Source organism: Acyrthosiphon pisum, chromosome A1, assembly GCF_005508785.2.
Source record: "Acyrthosiphon pisum isolate AL4f chromosome A1, pea_aphid_22Mar2018_4r6ur, whole genome shotgun sequence".
Lineage (NCBI taxonomy): Eukaryota > Metazoa > Arthropoda > Insecta > Hemiptera > Aphididae > Acyrthosiphon > Acyrthosiphon pisum.
The window spans coordinates 70,381,190-70,388,964 of record NC_042494.1 but is presented as its reverse complement, the minus strand read 5'-3'; the positions used below and the strand labels follow the sequence as shown (position 1 = coordinate 70,388,964).

Genomic DNA, 7,775 nt, shown 5'->3' with positions numbered 1-7,775 from the left:
AGAGGGATTTTCCCCGTGTCACCGGCTGTACTCACCTGTTTTTATGATTTTTGGCATATTTTACTGTTGCATTTTATGTTTTTCAACTACTAATTAGTAATTAATATTTTACACTTTATAATAAATTGTACATTCTCGTTGTAATATTAGTAGATCAGTGGCGTCACTAGAGAGAGGGGGTGAGTGCCTCCAAAAGGGCCACGATTTTTTTTTTTTACGGTTTGGAGGCCCCTATGAATGTTATAAAAATATAAAAATAATGCTGGTATTCCATACAAAATAGTAAAATAGTATTATGATATTTTGACATGGTGTGTTTCAAACACTAACAAGTATGTCAGGTCTGACAATAGTGTTCACTGTTTTTTTTTTTTTTTTTTGGGAGAGGGTTTGAGGCTTCCACAACTGAGTTCATTAACCTGTGGAACTGTGGGGAAGGGTACTGTAGGTTTTGAAGTTTGAACCAGGGACTGGAACCTAACCTAACCTAACCGGTTCTCGAACCGGAACCTTTAAAATATTAAGAACCGGAACCGGAACCGAAACCTTTATTTTAATATAATAAAGTACCGGAACCGAACCGGAATTTTTAAATTAAAAAGGTACTTTTAGGTTCAAAAATAAAATAATTTTATTTATCATATTTAAAGGTATTACGGTTTTGTGTATAACCTATGTAGTATGTATCTATGATATATTATGAGTTTTCTAATATATCTCATACCTCAATTAAACCTAACCTAACCTCAATTATACTCACATTCTGGGATGACTATTTGAAATTATTATACTTTTTGGTAACAAAAATTATCTGAACCGGAACCTAAATTATTTGACATCGGTACCTTTATTTTTTTTCATCAAAGAACCAGAACCGAACCGGAATCGTTACTTTATTTTTGGAGAACCCGGTACCGGAAACGATACCGATAAATTCAAAAGGTTCCAGTCCTTGGTTTGAACACATGTGTGTTTTTTGGTTTTTGGCAGAATTTTTAAGTGGGCACCCGTAGGAATCTGGGCATGGCCCGTTTCCGCCAAAAAACAGGTTCCCTGATTTACACATAGCCTTTTCCAGACAAAAACTAAAAAGGTATAAACGGGAAACTACAGGTATCTGCTATGGCGGCCTCTCTCTCCGGACACCGTGACTGTCCGAAGAAAAATGTCGCCCGTGTCCCAGTTCGAACCGGCGACGGTGTGCGTCGCAGCCGACGCCTTAGTCCGCTCGGCCACTCCGTCCCCCTGTTCACTGTTGAATGTTATGTTGAACGCATTAGTGTCTTGACGATTATTGATGATAAAGATAACACAGTTTAAATTATATGAACAAAATATAAAAGTGATAAAAATAATATTGCGTCGTTAACACGAAAAAAACCTCCATCGTACAAAAACACGGTGTTTCAGGATAGTGAGTTATTTCATAAAGGATTTTTAATTGGACACATAGGAGGATTTTTCTATGAAGGATACATCACATAGAAGGTATTTCATAAATTGTATGCATAATTGACTATTGTATAGGTAACACATATGAGAATTTATTTATTATTTTGAATTACTTCTACAATGTAGATAGCACATAGGAGAATTTATCCATAAATAGCTTATTTTTTTCTGAATCCAGGAATATGAATATCTCAAAATTGTAAATTTTTTTCGTGTTTTTAAGATTTTTTCGTCTCAACGACGATTGGTTGTATGGTTGAATACTATACGATGTCGGTAGCCGGGAATTCCGAATTATTGGTATTTGTACATTTAGCTCCGGTACAATTACTGAAATTGATTATAAATGATTATAATTTATAATTTAGTATGTCGTCACCAAACAATTTGTAAAATAAATTAACTGACTGAACAGAATATAATATTATATACATTATACACTATACATTAATATATAATACTTAAAAATATATAATAAGTAAGTAATACGTAATAACTAATGTATTATTATAAAATTTCATAGTCAAATTAATTGCTATTTAAATATTATATGAAGATTATTAAATTTTACCATCTAACATGATTAGGATTTATGTTTATAATGTTAATAATTAATAACTATATTTAAATTCAAATTTGTAGAATAATCAATAAAAAATTCATTAGTTAAGTATTTCTTTTATTAAGTAATTATACTTATTTTATTAATGCAACGCACACGTGCTTAAATTCAATAAGCTCAAATATTGTCTAAATATATTTTGTTTTATTGAAATCAAAATAATTAGTAGGTACAGTACATATTGGATATTATAATTTAGTATATACATATAAGTACCATTATCAGTATCTAATAACTAATAAGTACCTATCTACTATACTTACCCAAACGACCAAACAAATCATTTGGAATTTATTGCTTGTTTATTAATTGATATTAAATAATCATAATTGTATTAAAATTGAAGAGTTCTATAGAATAGGAATACAAATTATATAAGTAGATAATTACAAATTACAATATTATTAGTTTATAATATGTAATTAAAGGAAAATATGTATAGGTACTATATAAATAAATTATTATTTATTATTTATTATTTATTATTTATTATAATCTATAAATCATAACAATATTTAATATTACCTATTACGTAGTTAAGAAACTTATTCACCTATTACTTTTTTTATTAAATAAATACATATAGTGCATTTACTATCAATTGCAAACTGCCAGTATCACTAATTTTAAAATGTTTAGAGTTGATTTAAATTTTAAAAGAATATTGTTTAGTTAATGTGGTGAAATAATAGTAGGTTAATCTAGTTAAATATTAAAGTTTGTATACAAGGATATTATGAGATATTATGTGATCAATATATTTAGTTAGGAACCTATATACCTATATGGCTATATTAAGTATTACCATTGAATATTGATTATACTTACACTATATTATATAATCAATGATATTACCTAACTATTAATAATATCGATCATCAACCATCGTCCGTCGAACTGTCGTAGTATTGTTTTATTTAAATTATCGCTTTGTTTTCTTTAGTTATATAATACCTATACAATTAAATATATTAACTATGACGTAAGAAATATATTATAATGCAAATAATAATTAGTATTATATTATATTTAATTATTTTTTTTTTACATTATTTACATTCTTGTAAATAGTATACACTAAGTAGTAAGTAGGTAAAATACTGACGTGGCCAACCATATTATACCATCCCATATTTATGTGTGCTGCAAAAACGTCATAGTTCAAGTACAGGGTGTCCTGGGGTGTTCAAAATGTTTACAGACATGATATTCCATATTATTATATATTAATAAAAAAAAATAGTATAAATTAAAATCAGCCTTCTACCATTGTAACAAAATGTTACCGCCATACTGATATGCTGTACAAAAATACTAATTGCTGTAAGTAGTTACGTCCAAAAATATAAATTATAATTTTTAAATGCTTTATATTATTTAATTAATGTTATATTTATATATAAAAAATAAAATTCATTAAAGTAAAAAAGAAATCTTATGTACTCCTTAATATTTGGTGGAATAGAAATTATAATAAAATATTAAAATAATAAAGAAAATGTAAGAAAATTAAACTAAAACTGAAATTGAATAGGTATATTATGGTATACTTTTCGATCTACCATTTTTTTCCTACATATTTAACCGTCTGTTGATATTATATTATGCTGAAATAACTTTCTTCCTTTCTTTTTAATAAAAAAATCAACTATAAAACACGTATTTATATAGATAGGTACGTACCTATACATACATAGGTATATTTTGTATTATTAACCGCATATTAAAGTGTCAAATATTATGAATATTATTGTTTGATAGTATACTGTATACAGCCCATCTACGAAATACATTACATTATTACTATAACTTATAAGGTATACGATATATCTGTGTTAGGTATATGAATTAACATATTTAAAACAAACATTTAACTAAGAACGCATAGGTCAACTTATTCCATGGAAATTCTATAGAATAGATTATTTGATCAAAAATAATTAAGTGATTTTATTTTATTGTTTTGAATTATTAGCTAGTATAAAAATAACGAACAAAGTCCTTTTTTTACACTGCACATTCGCGCTCAGGCCTATATTGCAGGTGTAACAATACAATTTGATCTCTCACTCATCTGAGGTTTTGAAATATTTTTGCAAAACACTGCGGATACCTGCTTACCCGGGTCGTCTCGTCTTGAATAAGGGCAAGAAGTTGAAATTCTGAAACCTTTACTTGTAAAGACCACTTATTCGGTCAAACTTACCAATTTATCTTAAACTTATTTCATATAAGCCTCTGGAATGCACTATTTGAGTATTGCATTCAGGGGTTCTGCAGATAAGTACTCTATTAAGACTTAAGAGAAAGATTCAAGACTTCCAAAGCATTCAGTTTTCGTTTAATTAACGAAACACCCTGATTTGTTCAAATTAGTCCTTAAAATCAGATCTTACAATTATAATCAGTTATCTTGCTTCAAACACACTTCCAAGGAATCTTCTCAGACGATAACGGAACTAATGTCGTATGACCTCGACATTAAAATAATTTAAAATCAGAAGGCGTGAGATTTCATTTCATCTCTTTTTCTACTAGGTATTATTATTTATTTGTTTATTGTGTATAAATTACTTTTAATACATATAATATTATATTGTAATTAAAAATAAAAAATTTGCAAATTATAAAAATGTAGGCATTGAAATAAAATAAGATTATTAAATTATAAATAGAGTAGTATAGGTACCTACCTACCTACTTTTTTAAATAATCATATGTATTTGTGTCGGGTGGGTAATTTTATTTCCAGTACATAAATTTAAATTTTACGGTTTTAGATTTTATATATTATATCATAAAAAAGGAATAATACCTACATAATAATATACACTTTACATTTGCGATGCAGTCAACGTCCAGATCCCAAACTCGTGAACACGGAAAATATTTTAGACGGTTGTCACGGTATATTCTTTTTGAGGAACGACATTCATTTGGCCTAGGTTTTCACTATATAAGTAGGTAGGTATACAGGTTAGGTTCCTAATAGTTATAATATAATATTATAAAACTATGTTTTTTTTTTTCATAGAGTAATACTTCATTGTAATTTGAATGGTTTTGTTACGTATGGAGACGATTTGAACACGTATAAATATAAATCTGGAGTATTTATTGTGTAATAATTCGATTCAAAAATATTTATTATACAATTAATATATTATAGCTATCTAGTAAATAGCTGCATAATATTTGTACTGTTTTCTTAGAGTTTCTGAAGATATATTTGTTTAGCGATATGCACCCAAAATGTTTCAACTCTTAATGTATTCAATTACCATACACGACTATTTTTAACATTATAAGTATTTAATTATAAGGTTGTTTTATTTATTTTTAAGCCCGTTTTAAATTACCCAACAGCTAATTTTTAATTTTTAGTTGCGGTTACCTCATTATTTTTAATCTATTTCCTTCGCTTAAATAGCCATCAATTTGTTTTGAACACTTAAAAGTTGGTATATTAAATATTAATTAATAATTATATTTTATACTGCTTAGTAAATACAAATAATATATTACTTAATTTTGTAATTACTTTAAACATTATAAACTATACCTATTACGAAATAAGTATTTAAATAAATATTTATTATTGTTTTGATTAAAACAAAAATTAAGCGAATTTATTAAGTTTTTTTTCTGAGCCCTTAGCTTCGGTTACAAGTGACATTAGTTTTGTGTTACCTAAATGTTTATATTTTTTTCATCATTATAATCTTTTTATGTATAAGCCTATTATGTAAACTGTAAGCATATTGTTTGTTTGCGGATAAGTTTATGTATTTATAAAATCATTTTTATTAATAAATGTTATGCAATAATGATTCCCGTTATAATTGTCTGTTATTTCTTAATATTTATTTTACATCAAACATCTACTGATTTGACAACTTTTTTGTACTTGAAATTATTTCGAAAACCATACATGAGTTATAGGTACCTATATTGGAAAGTACATATTGATGCAATTGAGCTGTTAACACTTAATTGAGTTGAATTAAAACTATAATTTAATTTGTGAACTTAATTAATAACCCTCTTCTATATTTCATTCTGAATTCTAGATTTTTTTTTTATAAACATAATTATAAAATATTTCTACGAAGCTTATACTTTATGCATAGCTACTATTCTACTTCAATGAACTCGTAAATATTACGTTGTAGCACATACCTAATTAAGGTTATGTTTCATTAAAAAGTAACAGTTTTATCATTGAACAAGTGAAACGGGTTCTTATAGTAATTACATCGAATAAATGTCTTTTGTACTTTTATAATATGTATGTATTCACGATTAATTGGTGAAGGACTTAACAATATAATAAATAGACTCAGAACTTTACGCGCACTTAATTGGAATCATATTATCATACAGTAAAAACGTTTGTTTTATAAATTATAATTTATTAATTTGAAATCTACATATTAATATATAATTTATTTATATTCTAGTCTCAAATATTGAAATTTTGGATTACCTATTTATATAAATATAATTCGTCAGGCTATTCCACTAATTTTTCAAAATGTTAAATGCATTGGCCTAACTGAAATAAATGGGCATTTTTAAATTTAAAAGAAAGTTGGACGGATGTGTATAACATGCAATAGATTATAATATAATGTAGGATCTCGTTTCCAAATATTTAAATATATATTTATATTTAAATAGATAGGTGACGAATTGTAGTAATGGCGGCAAAAACTCTTAGAGAGTAGAAATGCCAAGAGAAGAAGAAGAATATTTTTGATTGGTGTAAATATAAATCAATTTATATATTAGAACTTAACGTTCAAATTATAATTATTTTACATAATTTGAATACATATCACTAACAACATTTTGAAATTCATATTTCTTATCGTTACCATATATCTAATACTTTTCTGACGTAGAATACATTTTCTGAGAATAAATATATAAAAACCAAATTTCGTGATTTCGAGATTTTTTGTGGAAATAATAACTAATAATATTATATTTTTGATAATTATTAACTTAAAACTTTTAGATTCTGAGAGAAATGACAATGAATGTATTGATATTACAATGATGTGTGTTTTTTTTTTATTTTTGTGTCTATCATCACTTTTTGGGAGGTCAAAAGTAAAAATTTCCAAGTAGATTTCAAAAGCGCTGTGAAAAACAAAAGAAAAATTAAGGAAAAACCGGAATTTTTACGCAAAATCTGTTTTCGAGAAAACTTATTTTGGTTTTTGTTGCAACTCTTAAACAAATTACCGTAGGTACATGAAATATTGACTGAATGTTTATATTAGAATTTTCTATACACCATAACATTTTCCAAATATTTTGATTTATTTTGAACTGTTTAGAGACATTTTCATTTTCCATTTTTTTTTAGTTTTTTTTTTAAAAAATATCAATAAAATTTTATTTGTTGGATAAAAAAGCTTGAAAATTTAATAGAAGGCTCCTATATATTGTTTATTGTATATTGTTTCAAAGGCAGGTAAAAAAAATTAAAAATCCATAGTCACAATTTTTTTTATAAGCAATTAAAGTTCAAATATTGACAAAATAGGTACGTAAAAATTACAAAAATTTGCAAATTCTTTTGAGTTAGAAATTCATAAAAATTTTTCTTTTTAAATCTAAGATTTTAAAATGTACTACAAGATTATTCATAAGTTTGTCTATCTTTATCAAAAAAAAATGTCGTCAAGCAAAT

At 26.1% G+C, this 7,775-nt stretch overlaps 1 long non-coding RNA gene across 1 annotated transcript in view; it reads right to left on the bottom strand.

Moving 5' to 3' along the window:
- Positions 1–1,519: 1,519 nt before the first annotated feature.
- Positions 1,520–7,775, bottom strand: part of LOC107884264 — an 18,762-nt gene continuing 12,506 nt past the window's right edge. The window contains exon 3 of the long non-coding RNA XR_001679802.2: positions 1,520–1,782. This is a non-coding gene — a long non-coding RNA (uncharacterized LOC107884264). The remainder of the gene's footprint in view (positions 1,783–7,775) is intronic.